Genomic DNA, 17,521 nt, shown 5'->3' with positions numbered 1-17,521 from the left:
CGCTTCTTGCGAACCCTTTGGCTATTTGCCATGAAACGCTTGATTGTTCGGGGATCACGCTTCAAAAGTTTGGCATTTTCAAGACTGCTGCATCCCTCTGCAAGACAACTCACAATTTTGGACTTTTCAGAGCCCGTCAAATCTGTCTTCTGACCCATTTTGCCAAAGGAAAGGAAGTTGCCTAATAATTAAGCACATCTGATATAGGGTGTTGATGTCATTACACCACACCCCTCCTCATTACAGAGATGCACATTACCTGATTTTCTTATTTGGATGTTGGCTCTCAAGCCTATACAACTTACAGTAGGACAACATGTATAAAAAGCATCATGTGATCAAAATACTCATTTGCCTAATAATTCTGCGCACAGTGTATATAGGGTGTAATATATTGTTTAAATATGTTTAGTGTGATATGTTTGATATTCTAATATTACACACCATATCAAGAATGACACGCTCGCATACACATTCTGCACACAGCCTGCACACACACTCTGCACTCACACTCTTTGCGCACACATGCACACATACTCTGAACATGTGTGCACACACACTCTGCACACACACAAACTCGCATGCACACACTCTGTACACGCACATGTGCACACATACGCACGCACACTCACGTTATATATATCTAATATATAAAGCTGAGTGTATGTATGTATGTGTGTGTGTTTATGTCCGCTAAAGTGACCCAGGGAGCGTCGTAGACTATGTTTTGACAGGAAAATGTAACCCCGTGCTTTACAGTTACTTTCCAAAAAACCTGTCTCCATTAAAGTGAATGGAGCTTGGAACTACAGGTTATTAATAGCAGCTGTGATTGGTTGCTATAGGAACAAAGGACATTGTTAGTACAAGAAGCTTATGTGTGAGGTAATATAATGTCGATGGGGAGGCACATAGAGCGAGAGACAGACAGGGAAAGAGACAGAGAGATAGAGACACAGACAGATGGGGAAAAAGACAGATGGGGAAAGAGACAGACCTTGATGGAGACAGACAGGGAAAGAGCCCGAAAAATATAGACAGATAAGGAAAGAGACAGACAGGAAAAGACACAGACAAAGAGATGGACAAAGTCAGACAGGGAGAGAGACAGGAAAAGAGACGGGGAGACAGACCTGGCAAAGAGACTGACCTGGGAAAGAGACAGATGGGGAAAGACACAGAGAGATAGAGACAGACAAATAAAGAGACCAACAAAGACAGGCAGACCTTGAAAGAGACAGATGGGGACAGAGGCAGATGGGGAAAGAGACACAGAGACAGACACAGAGATACAGACAGACACAGAGAGGGAGAGACAGACAAATAGACACAGAGATAGAGACTGATAGACTTATACAAAGACAGAGGAAAGATGATGAATTCTGTTTTGTCCATGTTCAGTTTTAGGAATCGAAAAGAGAAAAAGGATGAAATAGCAGACATACATTGTGGGATTCTGGTTAGTAGGGAGGTGATGTCAGGTCCAGAAAGGTAGATCTGTGTATTATCAGTGTAGAGATGACACTGAAAGCCATGGGACTCTATGAGCTGTCCCAGGCTGAAGGTGTAGATGGGGAACAGCAGGGGTCCAAGAACTGAACCTTGGGAGACACCGACAGATAGGGGGTAAGTTGAGGAAGTGGTGTGAGAGTGGGAGACGCTAAAAGTTTGGTTGGTTAAGGCTACTTTCACACATCAGGTTTTTCCCATCAGGCACAATCCGGAAAAAAACGGTTAAAACGGATCCGGTACCGCATCCGTTTTATCCCCATTGATTTGTATTGTCGCCGGATTGTGCCTGATGACCTTGCGTTGCATCCAGCTTTTTCCGGATGCGGCTTAATTAATGAATGCGGTGGCCACATGGAACGTTTCATGCAATGTTTTTTGTCTCATAAAAAAAACTGCACAGCGCCGGGTGCGGCGTTGAGCGGCATGGTGCATAATGAAAGTCTATGCATGCCGAATCCGGTGGCATGCATCAAATGCCGGAAGCATATACCGGATTCGGTTTTTACTTCTGAGCATGCCCAGAAGTGATTCTCTGAGAAAATCGGTGCGAGTGGAGTGTGATAAAACATCGCATTCCACTCGGACCAATTCTAGCCTTTGTGTCTGCACACATGAGCGATTTATTTTCTCAGTCCTAATCGGACCGAGAAAACAATCGCAGCATGATGCAACTGTAATGCGAGACTCTCTCTCTCTCGCACCCATTCAAGTGAATGGGGCGAGAGAAAAATCGCATTGCACTCGCGGTACACCGGTGTACCGTGCATGCAGAGCGAGAATCGCAATAGCCGGCTACGGAGGAGAGAGGGAGAGAAATCCCACCTTCCTCTCCTCCGTGCCGGCCCGCCCCTCCGCAGCACTGACCTGCCCCTCCTGAGAGCCGGGCCGCCCCCCGCAGCTGAGCTCCGCTCGCACGGTCGGACCTCAGATGCAGGCACACTAGCATGACACTCGGCTCCTGCTGTGCTGCCAGCGCGAGCCGAGTGTGATGCGAGCATCGCATTAGTGCCCTGTGTGGCCCCGGCCTCTCTCTCTCTCACACTCACACTCACTGACTTATTCACTCACTCTCACCCACTCACCGATCACCGGCGCGGGGCTGCACGGCTGTCACACTGCTGGCGGCTTCTGATTTGAAAAAGCCGGCCGCCCATTATTCAATCTCGTGTTCCCTGCTTTCCCCGCCCACCGGCGCCTATGATTGGTTGCAGTCAGAAACGCCCCACGCTGAGTGAAAGCTGTCTCACTGCAGCCAATCACAGCCGCCGGTGGGCAGGTCTATATCTTGCAGTAAAATAAATAAATAATTAAAAAAAAACAACGTGCCTCCCCCCAATTTTAATACCAGCCAGGGTAAAGCCATACGGCTGAAGGCTGGTATTCTCAGGATGGGGAGCTCCACGTTATGGGGAGCCCCCCAACCTAACAATATCAGCCAGCAGCCGCCCGGAATTGCCGCATGCATTAGATGCGACAGTCCCGGGACTCTACCCGGCTCATCCCGAATTGCCCTGGTGCGGTGGCAATCGGGGTAATAAGGGGTTAATCATGGCAGGTGTCTATGAGACACCCCCAATGATTAACCTGTAAGTGAAAGTAAATAAACACATACACCCAAAAAAATACTTTATTTGGAATAAAGGACAAAAAACACCCTCTTTCACCATTTTATTAAAATCCCCAAATACCCCTCCAGGTCCGACGTAATCCACGAGGTCCCGCGACGATTTCAGCTCTGCTACATGAAGCTGACAGGAGCGGCCGTGGAACACCGCCGCTCTCTATCAGCTCCACGCAGCAACTGAGGGAGTCGCGCTGTCAGCGGGGACATCACTGAGGTAGTGTCGGGGTGTGCGGTGAGGATGATGCGTGCGGGAGTGCCGGGGTGTGTGCGTGGATGGTGCGTGCGGGAGTGCCGGGATGTGTGCGGGGATGATGCGTGCGGGAGTGGCGGGGTGTGTGCGGGGATGATGCATGCGGGAGTGCCGGGGTGTGTGTGGTGATGATGTGTGCGGGAGTGCCGGGGTGTATGTGGTGATGGTGCGTGCGGGAATGTGTCGGGGTGTGTGCGGTGATGATGCATGCGAGAGTGCCGGGATGTGTGCGGGTATGATGCGTGCGGGTGTGCCGGGGTGTGTGTGGTGATGATGTGTGCGGGAGTGCCGGGATGTGCGCGGGGATGATGCTTGCGGGAGTGTCGGGGTGTGTGCGGTGATGGTGCGTGCGGGAGTGCCAGTGTATGTGCGGTGATGCTGCGTGCGGGAGTGCCGGTGTATGTGCGGTGATGGTGCGTGCGGGGAGTGCCGGTGTATGTGCGTTGATAGTGCGTGCGGTAGTGACTTTGTATGTGCAGTGATGGTGCGTGCGGGAGTGCCGGTGTATGGGCGGTGATGGTGCATGTGGGAGTGCCGGTATATGTGCGGTGATGGTACGTGCGGGAGTACCGGTGTATGTGCAGTGATGATGGGTACGGGACTGCCGGTGTATGTGCGGTAATGGTGCGTGCGGGAGTGCCGGTGTATGTGCCGTGATGATGGGGTCTCTCTCTCAGTATAAAAAAAACAAAACAGATCCAGTTTCTTTTACCGGATCCGTTGCATCAGGCACAAACTGGATTGTGCCTGATTGGAAAAAACTGATGTGTGAACTTAGCCTAAGCTAGTAACCATGTTACACATCAGGTAACTAAGCAAAGCGGTGTCTATAGTTACCCGATGTGTACCATGTTTACCAGCGTAGTCCGGCTCCCGGCACACGTGTGCCGTGAGCCGGTTAAGCTAGTAACCGGTTTCACACATCCGGCTTTTCTCCACTTCGTCGGATCCGGCGCGCTCCCGTACACTGTGTATAGTACAGTGGTCGCGCCGCAACTTCCTGGTCACATGCTCTGGTCACATGACAACACATGATCGGAGCTTGTCGCGCGGCCACTGTACTGTACACAGTGCACGTGAACCCGCCGGATCCGACAAAGTGGGGAAAAGCCACATCAGGTAACTAACTATTAAAAGCGACAGTGGTGGTTCATTTTTTGTTTGTTGGTCTCTCGCTGTGCAGCACGCATCGGTGTGTTTGACAGCGGGAGACCAACGATCTGAATGGGCAGGGAACCGGCATATGCTGGAAACCATGGTACACAATCGGATAACTAAGCAAAGTGGTTTCCATGGTTACCCGATGTGTAGCATGTTTACCAGCGTACGCGTATGTCTCGGCTGGGTTGCCGGTGTGGGCTTCCGGGGGTGCTGCAGTCACCTGGGTGTCGGGGCTCCGTGTGGGTTCGGGGAATGCGTGCGGGGGGCGAGGCCAGGCCGAGCGTCCAATGCGTGAGGTGGGCGGGTCCAAGCGGCTAATCCGTGCGGGGGGCGGGACCGAGATGAGCGGCCAATGCGACGGTTGTCACTGTAATGACGTCATTTTGGAGCAAGACAGACAGACAGAATAAGGCAATTTTTTATATATATATATATATATATATATATATATATATATATATATATAGATATAGATATAGATACTAGAAGGTGGCCCGATTCTACGCATCGGGTATTCTAGAATTTACGTATTGTGTAGTTCATGTATGATTTTTGTTATAGATATAGATATATATAGATGTTGTTGTGTGTAGTTACCAAGTGTTTGTGTAGGGCGCTGTACATGTTCTGGGTGTTGTCTGGGTGTGGCAGGGGGTGAGAGCGGTGTTGTATGTGTGTTGCGTTGTTTGTGGAGCGCTGTGTGTCTGTCGCGTTGTGTGTGTGTGTGTTGCGCGGTTTGTGTGGGTGTGGTGTGTTTTGGGGGGAGGTATGTTTTGTGCAATGTGTGTGTTGTGCGGTATGTGCGTATATTTATGTATGCCGCGGTGTTTGTGTGTTGGGTGTTGTGTGTGTGCAGCGTTGTCTGTGTGTGTGGGTGTCTGTGTATGGCGGTGTTTGTGGTTCCCTGTGTGTGTGTGTGTGTGTGTGTGTGTGTGTTGGGGGGAGGTGTGCTCCATCCCCCATGCTGCGCACCCCCATCATGCCCCATCCCCTATGCTGCGCATTCCCCATCGTGCTCCATCCCCCATGCTGCGCACCCCTCATCGTGCTCCATCCCCCATGCTGCGCACTCCCCATCGTGCTCCATCCTCCATGCTGCGCACTCCCCATCGTGCTCCATCCTCCATGCTGCGCACTCCCCATCATGCTCCATCCCCCATGCTGCGCACCCCCCATCGTGCTACATCCCCCATGCTGCGCACCCCCCATCGTGCTACATCCCCCATGCTGCGCACTCCCCATCGTGCTACATCCCCCATGCTGCGCACTCCCCATCGTGCTACATCCCCCATGCTGCGCACCCCCCATCGTGCTACATCCCCCATCGTGCTACATCCCCCATGCTGCGCACTCCCCATCGTGCTACATCCCCCATGCTGAGCACTCCCCATCGTGCTACATCCGCCATGCTGCGCACCCGCCATCGTGCTCCATCCGCCATGCTGCGCACTCCCCATCGTGCTCCATCCGCCATGCTGCGCACTCCCCATCGTGCTACATCCCCCATGCTGCGCACTCCCCATCGTGCTACATCCTCCATGCTGCGCACTCCCCATCGTGCTACATCTCCCATGCTGCGCACTCCCCATCGTGCTACATCCCCCATGCTGCGCACTCCCCATCGTGCTACATCTCCCATGCTGCGCACTCCCCATCGTGCTACATCCCCCAAGCTGCGCACCCCCCATCGTGCTACATCCCCCATCGTGCTACATCCCCCATGCTGCGCACTCCCCATCGTGCTACATCCCCCATGCTGCGCACCCGCCATCGTGCTCCATCCGCCATGCTGCGCACTCCCCATCGTGCTACATCCCCCATGCTGCGCACTCCCCATCGTGCTACATCCCCCATGCTGCGCACCCCCCATCGTGCTACATCCCCCATCGTGCTACATCCCCCATGCTGCGCACTCCCCATCGTGCTACATCCCCCATGCTGCGCACCCCGCCATCGTGCTCCATCCGCCATGCTGCGCACTCCCCATCGTGCTACATCCCCCATGCTGCGCACTCCCCATCGTGCTACATCCCCCATGCTGCGCACTCCCCATCGTGCTACATCCCCCATGCTGCACACTCCCCATCGTGGTACATCCCCCATGCTGCGCACTCCCCATCGTGCTACATCCCCCATGCTGCGCACTCCCCATCGTGCTACATCCCCCATGCTGCGCACTCCCCATCGTGCTACATCCCCCATGCTGCGCACCCCATCGTGCTACATCCCCCATGCTGCGCACCCCCCATCGTGCTACATCCCCCATGCTATAATAGTTCTCCTATTATACTCAGAGAGGAGTATAATAGGAGGACTGTAATAGGAGGAGTAGTCCTGGGGGGAGAGGAGTATAATGCCGGCTCCCTGCACATGTGTACCGGGAGCCGGTGTACACTGGTAACTATGATACACATCGGGTAACTAAGGGACCTTAGTTACCCGATGTGCATAATGGTTACCAGCGTTCACGGGCTCCGTCAAGATCCCAGCATCGCAAGGTTATGTCTGGCGCTGCTGGGATCGTGACGGAGTCGGTGTAGAAGCAAGCGATATCCCAGGATGTTGTGAGTGTGTGGATGTGATGTGTGAGGTGTGTGTGAGAGTGAGTGTGATCTGATGTGTGTGTGTACTCACCTGGGAGTCGGAGCTCCGTGTCAGTTGGGCCACAGCGAGCGTGCATTGCGTGAGGGGGGAGGGGCCTGCAGAGAGCCGGGGCGAGAGGCCAATCCGTGGGGGGGCGGGGCCATGGCGAGCCCAGCGGCCAATTAGCTTTGTGTCACCGTAAGGACACAATTTTGGAGCATGACAGACAGACAGACAGACAGAATAAGGCAATTATATATATAGATAGATATATTTAAACTAAGCATGTGCACATTTGTTATAAGTGAAAAATGTTCAAAATCAGTGATCCAAAGGTGTGCAAAAAAAATATATGGTACCAATAAAAATGTCACTTTGTCCTGCAAAGAATGCGGTCCCCCAAATTATTTTATTTCCTCTGTGCAGCCCATAAACCCAGCCGAATTTGAGACCCCTGCATTAGACAATACAAATATCATGTGGTAAAAAGTTGCAACAAGTAACATGTCAAGAAATAGGTTATATATTTAGTAAGAGGACATACCAAAATAAGAAAAACGACACGACCACCTTAGACCTCCAACCTACGTTTCGCTTGGTAGCTTTTTCAAGGAGTATATAATAATAATAATAATTTTATTCATTTATATAGCGCTATTAATTCCACAGCACTTTACATACATTGGCAGCACTGTCCCCATTGGGGCTCACAATCTAAAGTCCCTATCTGTATGTCTTTTGGAGTATATCCCAAAGGAGATGTGGCACACCATTTGCAGAAGCCCTGTGACAGAATAGCAGAAAACGAGCCGTAGAAAACCCCATAAATTAACTACATTTTGGTAATTCTAACCCTCAGTGAAGTCCTCTATAGGAGTAGTGACTATTTTGACTCCACAGACACTTTCTGGAAATTAGCATGCATTAGATGTTGGAGAGTAAAAATGACAAATATGCCATTTTATTACCCAACACACAGTGCCTAGATTGTGCTGTAGGGGACCCGCATACAGTAAATTGTTAAGTGTGGTCTTCTCACTACACCAATGCCAAATACATGAATTCTAAATGTGGCTTGAACACACTGCAAGGCTGAGAAGTGAGGGGGAGATTTTATTTTGGGATAATGCATTTTGCTGGATTAGTTTATGGATGCCATGTCACTTTTCAAGAGCCTTTGAGCCACTAATAATGTGGAAACATTTTGTTTTTCTTTGACATACCATGGACCTGAGTGGAGCCTTGTTTTTGTGGGATGAGTACAAGTTTGTTTTGTTTTGTATCATTTTCACCTAAATTAATAATTTTGGCGTTTTTTTTATTCCAGTATTTGGAAGCAGAATGAACAAACAGGTGAACACTAGAGTTGAGCGATGTTCGAGGTTCGCCAATTTCATGTTCGAGTGATTTTGGGGGGTGCTCGAGATCGAACTCGAACGCGAGCTTTTTGCTAAAAGCTCGATAGCTCGAGTTACGTTCGATAACGGTTCGATCAGCAAAAAGCCTAGCTAGTTACTAGCTGGCTTTTCATTGTAATAGTGAGTCACTGTGATTCACGCTATTATCAAATTTCAGCGTATAGTGTGCGGGGGGGACGCGGTTTAGATCTGTGGTGCTGAGAGAATGCCGATCGCCATATTTTTTTTCTTTTTTTTTTATTCCTAAGCGCGCGTGCACTGGGGTGGGCCAGGATATCAGCCAATCACAGACACACACACAGCTAAGTGGATTTTTGCCAGATAAGCAAGGGCATGTGTCATAGGCTGTGAATGTCACATGTCCTTGCCTTATAAAATATGGCCATTTTCCCTGTCGCCGCCATTATCTGCCTTCTGCGTGTGGGTGACAGTCAGCGCTCACGCTGCTGCTGCCGATCCTGCTGTGTGCACTATAGACATAGTGCAAGCTACACAGCGCTGTAGGGATTAGGGACTGCTGGTTATTTCAGCCCTTTTCAGGGCTGATTTCCAGGCGTTCATAGCCATAGCTGCTACGCAGGTCCGTGCAAACGCTGTGTACAGCTTTAGATAACAGCGTCTGTGTACCTCAGCTCAGGGAATTCCTTGCTGCATTTCATCATTAGGAGGGATAGAAAGTGAGGCTTCCTTTCCTGTCCACTGACCCACAGAACCTGGGCACTGTACCCACCTGCCCAGTTTTGCCACGCTATTTTATTTGCCCAAAGAGCTGACACTTTTTCTGCCATCCTAAAAGTGACTGGAATACTAACTTAGTTTTCCTTTCCTGTCCACTGACCCACAGAACCCGGGCACTGTACCCACCTGCACACTTTTGCCACGCTATTTTATTTGTAAACTGTACTGCCACTGTTAGGGGCATACAAAAATTGTCTGTGATAGTCAGTGTTGGTTCTTCAGCTGTCAATAAAGCGTGCAGTGAGTGGCAAAAGGACAGATGCTGGTGGAAAGGGGAACAGGCGTGTTGGAAAAGAAAAAAAGTTTGTGTCCGTGGGGAAGGTGGGAAAGCTACATTAACATCTGCTGAAGATAGGCCATCTTCCAGCAAAAGTAAGATGTCTACTACTTTCCGTGGACAATCCGATGTGGTCCCTTTTTTACGGACCCGAACAACTGTAACAAAGGTAGATGATGCACAAAAAAAGAACATGCTTGAATGAATCTCAAGTGCTCCAACAAGTGGCCTCACCTCCACCTCAACTTCAACATCCAAAAAACAACAGTCCTCTGAGTTGTCATTCCAATCACACTTGCTTTCTCCCAGCTCTCAAGTCTCCACCCACCCTGCACAGTATGGTGTAACAGAGATGGCTGAGTCTGCAGAGCTGTTCAGTCACGCTATAGCCTGGGAATCAGAGGTCTGCTCCCAAGCTACAGTGAGTACAGACCAGGAAATGGTCTACAGTGATGCCCAGAAGCTTTGTGACTCAGATTCTGGCCCTGATGACCAAGTTTCTGAGCATAATGTACACCCTCATTCCCAAACTGTAACACCTGTTGGTGTAGACAATGAGGAACATACTGATGACGATGAGACGCAGATACCTGATTGGGATGACAACTTAACTATTCAGTCAGGGCAGGATGAGGTTAGGTCTGAGGGCGAGGGGAGTGCAAACACAACGCTTGATAATGAAGTTCTAGATCCCACTTACTGTCAACCCACCATCAGGCACTCGAGGAGGTCACCAGAGGCGGTGGAGGAGGATGCAACTGATGACGAAGTTACCTTGCGCCTTCCGGGACAGAGTCGGAGTACTGGAAGCACGTCTACAACTGCATCCTTAGCCACAACTCTGCCTCTGAGCACAAGTCGGGGTGGCTCTGCAGGTCGCATGGCCTGTAAGCCTTGCCTAGCCTGGTCCTTTTTTGACCTTGCAAAGGATCTCCCAAATCATGTGATCTGTAAAATTTGTCGGCAATCTATAAGTAGAGGCCAAAAACTCACCAGTTTGACAACTTCTTCCATGAATCGTCACATGAATAGCAAGCATAAGTCCCAGTGGGAACCTCACTGTGCTGCAATGCAGCCTAGCGGAGCGGGCCAAACACAGTCTGTCCCTTCAAGTTCCTCCGCGCGCTATTCATCTTCTATGACTGTGGGGACAGCTGTCACAACTGGTTTTCTACGCAGACCTTCTACCACTTTAACCGCAACAGGCAGTTTGCTTGGTAGGTCGTCAGTTGGTTTGGAAGGGGAAACAAGTGCTGGTGTACAGCTCTCTCAGACATCTCTAGCACCAACTTTGGATGAAGGCAACATCATGTCTACGCCTGCACTTTCCTCATAGACCTGCATTTTTCCAGGGACACCCTACTCACCACTGTCTGCACACAGCAGCCAGATCTCTGTCCCTCAGATGTGGACAAATAAAAAGCCATTTCCTCCGAGCCATGATAAAGCTAAGAGGTTGACTTTATCCCTCTGTAAGCTCTTGGCTACCGAAATGCTGCCTTTCCGCCTTGTGGACACAGAGGATTTTCGAGACCTTATGTCCATCGCAGTGCCCCAGTACCAGATGCCCAGTCGCCACTACTTCTCCAAGAAAGGTGTGCCTGCGCTACACCAGCATGTCGCGCACAACATCACCGCTTCCTTGAGAAACTCTGTGTGTGACCGGGTGCATTTCACCACCGATACTTGGACCAGTAAGTATGGACAGGGGCGTTACATGTCGCTGACTGGGCACTGGGTAACTATGGTGATAGATGGAGAAGGGTCTGCTGAACAAGTCTTGCCGTCCCCAAGACTTGTGCGTCAATCCTCTGTATGTCGAAGTTTCTCCACTGCTTCTGCCTCCTCGACTGGGTCCTGCACCTCTGCCCGAAGCCTGCCTAGTCAGGCCACCCGCTTTGTAACTGCGCACAAGGAATCCCACACACCTCCTTACTATGCTGGCAGCAGAGCTCAATGGCATCAGGCGGTCTTTACCTTGAAATGTCTTGGAAATAAGAGTCACACAGCGGATGAGTTGTGGTCAGCTCTGCGGTTCGAGTTTCGTAAATGGTTGTCTCCACTCAACCTGCAGCCAGGGAAGGCCGTGTGCGACAATGATGCAAACCTGGGTGCGGCCCTTCGCCGGGGCAAGGTGACACACGTGCCTTGTATGGTTCACGTGTTGAACCTTGTTGTCCAGCAATTTTTAACCCACTATCCCGGCCTAGATGGGCTTCTGCACAGGGCACAGTCACTCTCTGCTCACTTCTGCCGTTCAACCGCCGCAGCTGACCGACTTGCATCGCTCCAGAAGTCTTTCGGCCTGCCGATTCATCGCCTGAAATGCGATGTATCGACACGCTGGAATTCGACTCTCCACATGTTACAGCGACTGTGGCAGCACCGCCGAGCCCTGGTGCAATACGTTATGACGTATAGCCTGGGGCAACGAGATGCAGAGGTGGGGCAGATCACGCTGTTGGAGTGGTCTCAGATCAAGGACCTATGCACCCTTCTGCACAGTTTCGATATGGCGACGAATATGTTTAGCGCTGACAATGCCGTTATCAGCATGACAATTCCAGTCATTTACATGCTGGAGCACACGCTAAACACTATTCGGAGTCAGGCGGTGGGACAAGAGGAAGAGGAGGAAGTACAGAAGGATTCATATGTGCAAGGGATACCAACATCTACAAGGTCCTGACGTTCATCATCACCAAGGCGGCAGGCATGGGACGGTGGGGGAGAGGGATTAGCAAGGGCGCATGATAGCAGCCAAAATGTTGAGGAAGGTGCATGAGACCATGAAGAAATGGAAGACGAACTCTCGATGGACATGGAAGACTCAGCAGATGAGGGAGACCTTGGTCAAATTTCGGTTGAACGAGGTTGGGGAGAGATGTCAAAGGAAGAAAGCACAGTTAACACCTCTACGCCACAAACACAGCGAGGACTTGGTCCGCATGGATGCGCAGGACACATGAGCGCCTTCTTGCTGCACTACCTACAACATGACCCTCGGATTGTCAAAACTAGAAGTGATGATGACTACTGGGTTGCCACACTATTAGATCCCCGGTAGAAGTCCAAATTTGGTGAAATAATTCCAGCCATAGAAAGGGACGCACATATGCAGGAGTATCAGCAGAAGCTGTTACTCAATCTTAGCTTGACTTTTCCACCAAACGCCAGTGGTGCACAGAGTGAATCTCCCAGTTGTCACTTGCCAAGCATGGGACTGTCTCGTCATTATCAGTCAAACCGTACCAGCAACACTGTATCTGGTGCTGGTACCAGCAATTTTATAGAATCGTTTCATAATTTTTTTAGACCATCCAACGCAAGGCCACAAGATACAAGTATGACACATAGTCAACGGCTGGAGAGGATGATACAGGAGTATCTCCAAATGAACATCGATGCCATGACTTTGCAACTGGAGCCTTGCTCATTTTGGGCTTCAAATCTTGAAAAATTGCCTGAGCTCGCCACTTATGCCTTGGAGATCTTGTCGTGTCCCGCAGCCAGCGTTGTCTCTGAACGTGTCTTCAGTCCTGCTGGGTGTGTGCTGACAGATAAGCGCACGCGTCTGTCCAGTGACAATGTGGACAGACTAACGTTCATCAAGATGAACAAGTCATGGATCCGCAAGGACTTTACTACCTCTGTGTGATCCTGGGGAGAGTAAAGGCTGGCGTTTTTTTTGACAGTGCTTGATGCAAATCTACCTGTCAAGTTTGCAACTGGGGCACAAGTGATGCCACTGAAGTGGTGTCTGTGGGGCCCAATTTTTGGAAAAAAGGGAGTCCCCTTGCTGTGTTTTTAAAAATGATCCAAGATGAACAAATCATGGATCAGCAAAGACTTTGCTACCTACACCGGTGTCATCCCGGGGACAGTTAAGGCTGGCGTATTTTTGAATGTGCTTGATGCAAATCAACCTGTCCAGTTTGGAGCTGGGGCACAAGTGATGCCACTGAAGTGGTGTCTGTGGGGCCCAATTTTTGGAAAAAAGGGAGACTCCGCTTGGAGTCCCATTGCTGTGTTTTACATGATTTTAGAAGGGCATGACATGCCTATATCTGTGTCTCCTCCTCTTTTTCCTCGTACAGCTGTTTTGTTTTCGCATGAGTATTTGTCCTTGTCACTTTCCCATGTGTTTGTGTTGTCTTGTGAGTTGTTTGTCACCTTTTGGACACCTTTGAAGGTGTTTTCTATATGTTTTTATGTGTTTGTGATTACCTCCCATTGTTTTCAATGGGGTTTGAGAGGTTCGATGAACCGAATCGAACTCGAGCCTCGAGGTTGGCTCATCTCTAGTGAACACCACATTCTACTGGTTCATGCTTTGAGGTCGTCTATCAGGATGTGAAGTGTTATCTTAGTGAACAATTCAATTTGGCTACATCACTAATTTCTATGGACATTTGATGTAGAAATGTTCAACAATACACATTTCAAGGATATTTTATTCAAACATAATTGTTTCATTTCTTGGCAGATGACGAGGACAGGAGATCAGAGAGACAACTGACATCTTCAATTTATAAATCAGATGACCTTGAGAACCCACAGGATACAATTGAAGTGAATGTCTTTACTCCAGATATTCCATCATCCATTCACAGTAAAGATCTATCATCTGATCCTATGAAACTGGTTCTATCTTGTGGAGTATCACAGACTACTAAGCAACATAAAAGTCACAAAATAGGCAATAAAAAACGAACTGATCTTAAAGCAAAGAAGCAATTTTCACATTCAGAATTTGGAAATCGTTTTCCAGTCGAAACATCTGTTGTTAAACAGCAAAAAATTCACGCAGATGAGAAAAGATTTATTTGTCCGAAGTGTGGGAGATATTTCAACCAGAAATCAGATTTTGTTAGGCACAAGAAAATTCATACCGGGGAGAAGTCATATTTGTGTTCAGAATGTGAGAAATGTTTTAACAACAGATCAAATCTTGTAACTCACCAGAGAACCCACACAGGGGAGAAGCCATATTCATGTTCAGAATGTGGGAAATGTTTTAACAGCAGATCAAATCTTGTAACTCACCAGAGAACCCACTCAGGGGACACGCCATATGCATGTTCAGAATGTGGGAAATGTTTTAACAGCAGATCAAATCTTGTAACTCACCAGAGAACCCACACAGGGGACAAACCATATTCCTGCTCAGAATGTGGGAAATGTTTTAACAACAGAGCAAATCTTTTAACTCACCAGAGAACCCACTCAGGGGACAAGCCATATTCATGTTCAGAATGTGGGAAATGTTTTAACAGCAGATCAAATCTTGTAACTCACCAGAGAACCCACACAGGGGACAAGCCATATTCATGTTCAGAATGTGGGAAATGTTTTAATAACAGAGCAAATCTTTTAACTCACCAGAGAACCCACACAGGGGACAAACCATATTCATGTTCAGAATGTGGGAAATGTTTTAACCAGAGATCAAGTCTTGTTACACATCAGAGAACCCACACAGGGGACAAGCCATATTCATGTTCAGAATGTGGGAAATGTTTTAATAACAAATCACATCTTGTTACACATCAGAGAACCCACACAGGGGACAAGCCATATTCATGTTCAGAATGTGGGAAATGTTTTAACAACAGATCACATCTTGTTACACATCAGAGAACTCACACAGGGGACAAGCCATATTCATGTTCAGAATGTGGGAAATGTTTTAACCAGAGTTCAAGTCTTGTTACACATCAGAGAACCCACACAGGGGAAAAGCCATATTCATGTTCAGAATGTGGGAAATGTTTTAACAACAGATCACATCTTGTTACACATCAGAGAACCCACACAGGGGACAAGCCATATACATGTTCAGAATGTGGGAAATGTTTTAGCCGCAGATCAAGTCTTGTTAAACATCAGAGAAATCACACAGGAGAGAAGACTTTTTCATGTTCAGAGTGTGAAAAATGTTTTTTCGATAAATCACATCTTGTTAGACACCAGAGAATTCACACATCGTAGAAGCCTTTTTCACGTGTAGAATGTAGAAAATGTTTGAACCAAAAATCACAACTTCTTAAACATCAAAAATCCCACACTGGGAGAAGTCATTATCATACTTAAATTGTGAAAAATTAATTATTGGAAAATCACATTTTGTTGACCATCAAAAATAAATCAAACAATGAGTAATTATATATTTTATTGACAAATTGTACATGACACATATAACAGTCGTATATTAAATGAGAAAGGGAAATTACTTTAGTAGTGATGAGTGTTTAGCGAACCCACTGGGCAACAGCAAAGAAAAACCCAGAGGGGCTTGACTGCGGAACCACACCTGATTTTTCACCAGAGCCTCAAATGATGACGGTGTTATGCTGCATGTGTGAGACAGGGTACCACTCGAGAAGACTGGGACTGCAACGGCTGGCACCAGGGGTACGGAGAGACAGTAGAGTGCTTTACACGCTGCGACATCGCTAACAATATATTGTAGGGGTCACGTCGTTGGTGACGGACATCCGGCGCCGTTAGCGACATTGCAGCGTGTGACACCAAGGAGCGACGTGCAACGATCGCAAAGATGTCTAAAATCGTTGATCGTTGTCACGTCGCTCCTTTACCAAATATCGTTGGTGGTGCATGCCGCTGGTTGTTCGTCGTTCCTGCGGCGTCGCACATCACTATATGTGACGCAGCAAGAACGACGAACATCTCCTTACCTGCGTCCACCAGCAATGAGGAAGGAAGGGGGTGGGCGGCATGTTCCGGCCGCTCATCTCCTCCCCTCCTCCTCTATTGGGCGGCTGCCTAATGACGTCGCTATGACGCCAAACGCACCTCCCCCTTGAAAGAGGGATTGTTCGGTGGTCACAACGACATCGCTGAACAAGTATGTGCATCTGACGCTGCCGTAGCGATAATGTTCGCTATGACAGCGATCACCAAATGTTGCACGAACAACGGGGCGGGTGCTATCGCGCACAACATCGCTAGCGATGTCGCAGCGTGTAAAGTGGCCTAGTCTGTGATGATTGGTAACATGAGCAGCCGGAGTCGATGTTTTGACCTGGATGGAGGGATGGATGCGACAGTTGCCGGTCACCGTACTTGCGGCAGCAGGTATAGTGGTAGACGGCTAGCGTGACAGCTTGTAGCAGTAGTGGTAGACTTGGCATAACAGCAGCACACTGAAACACAGACAAAAATGAGCAGCAGAGGCAGCAGCACCAGTGCTATGGGACCTGAGAACAGGCAATGTATGTAACTCGTTTTCCAGGCACCTCCCTTAGGGGAAAGGTGCCTTAAGTAGCTCCACTTCCGAGTTAGGGTATGCCGGCCTTTTAAGATAAGGGGCATGGCCGCGTACACATCCTTTGGGCAGAACCAGGAAGCCAGTGAGGCGCACACAGACTCTGGAAGGCAGAAGCATGGATGCCGGTATGAGTGTCCCCCCCCCCCCCCTTCCTTGTTTTCAGGTATCGTTTAAGGAGATGAGGAGCATATTAATATTCTCCCTTGTATCCCATCACCTCTCCTCAGGGCTATTAAGTAGTAGGTTTTACCTCTGACCTTTTTTACAGGAATCTTGGCATTTACCTCAAAGGTGTCTTCATCATTGACCGGAGGAGGTGAGGTACCAGTATGTCTGTGATAACGGTTCAAGATGACAGGTTTGAGGAAGGAAACTTGGAACGAGTTGAGGATGCGTAGGGAGGCTGAGAGCTTCAATTTGTAGGACACCTAATTACTCAACTGGAGCACCTCAAAGGGACCAATAAAGTGGGGACCCAACTTGTAGGAAGGCACCTTAAGACGGACATATCTGGAAGAGAGCTATACCTTGTCTGTGGGCTGGAATGAAGGAGGATCTAGGCGTCTCTTGTCCGCGTGCCTCTTCATACGGATGGACGACTGCTCCAGGTACTATTTGGTCTCTGCCCAGATGTCAGAAAATGTCTTGACAAGGGAATCGGCCACAG

The 17,521-nt window shown here is 49.0% G+C and overlaps 1 pseudogene; it reads left to right on the top strand.

Moving 5' to 3' along the window:
• Positions 1-15,716, top strand: part of LOC142312209 (uncharacterized) — a 120,605-nt pseudogene extending 104,889 nt beyond the window's left edge.
• The last annotated feature ends 1,805 nt before the right edge of the window (positions 15,717-17,521 follow it).

The sequence above is a fragment of the Anomaloglossus baeobatrachus genome, chromosome 5 (genome assembly GCF_048569485.1).
Source record: "Anomaloglossus baeobatrachus isolate aAnoBae1 chromosome 5, aAnoBae1.hap1, whole genome shotgun sequence".
In the NCBI taxonomy this organism is placed as follows: domain Eukaryota; kingdom Metazoa; phylum Chordata; class Amphibia; order Anura; family Aromobatidae; genus Anomaloglossus; species Anomaloglossus baeobatrachus.
Note: the sequence above shows the minus strand (reverse complement) of the source record. Positions and strands in the feature narration are given on the sequence as shown.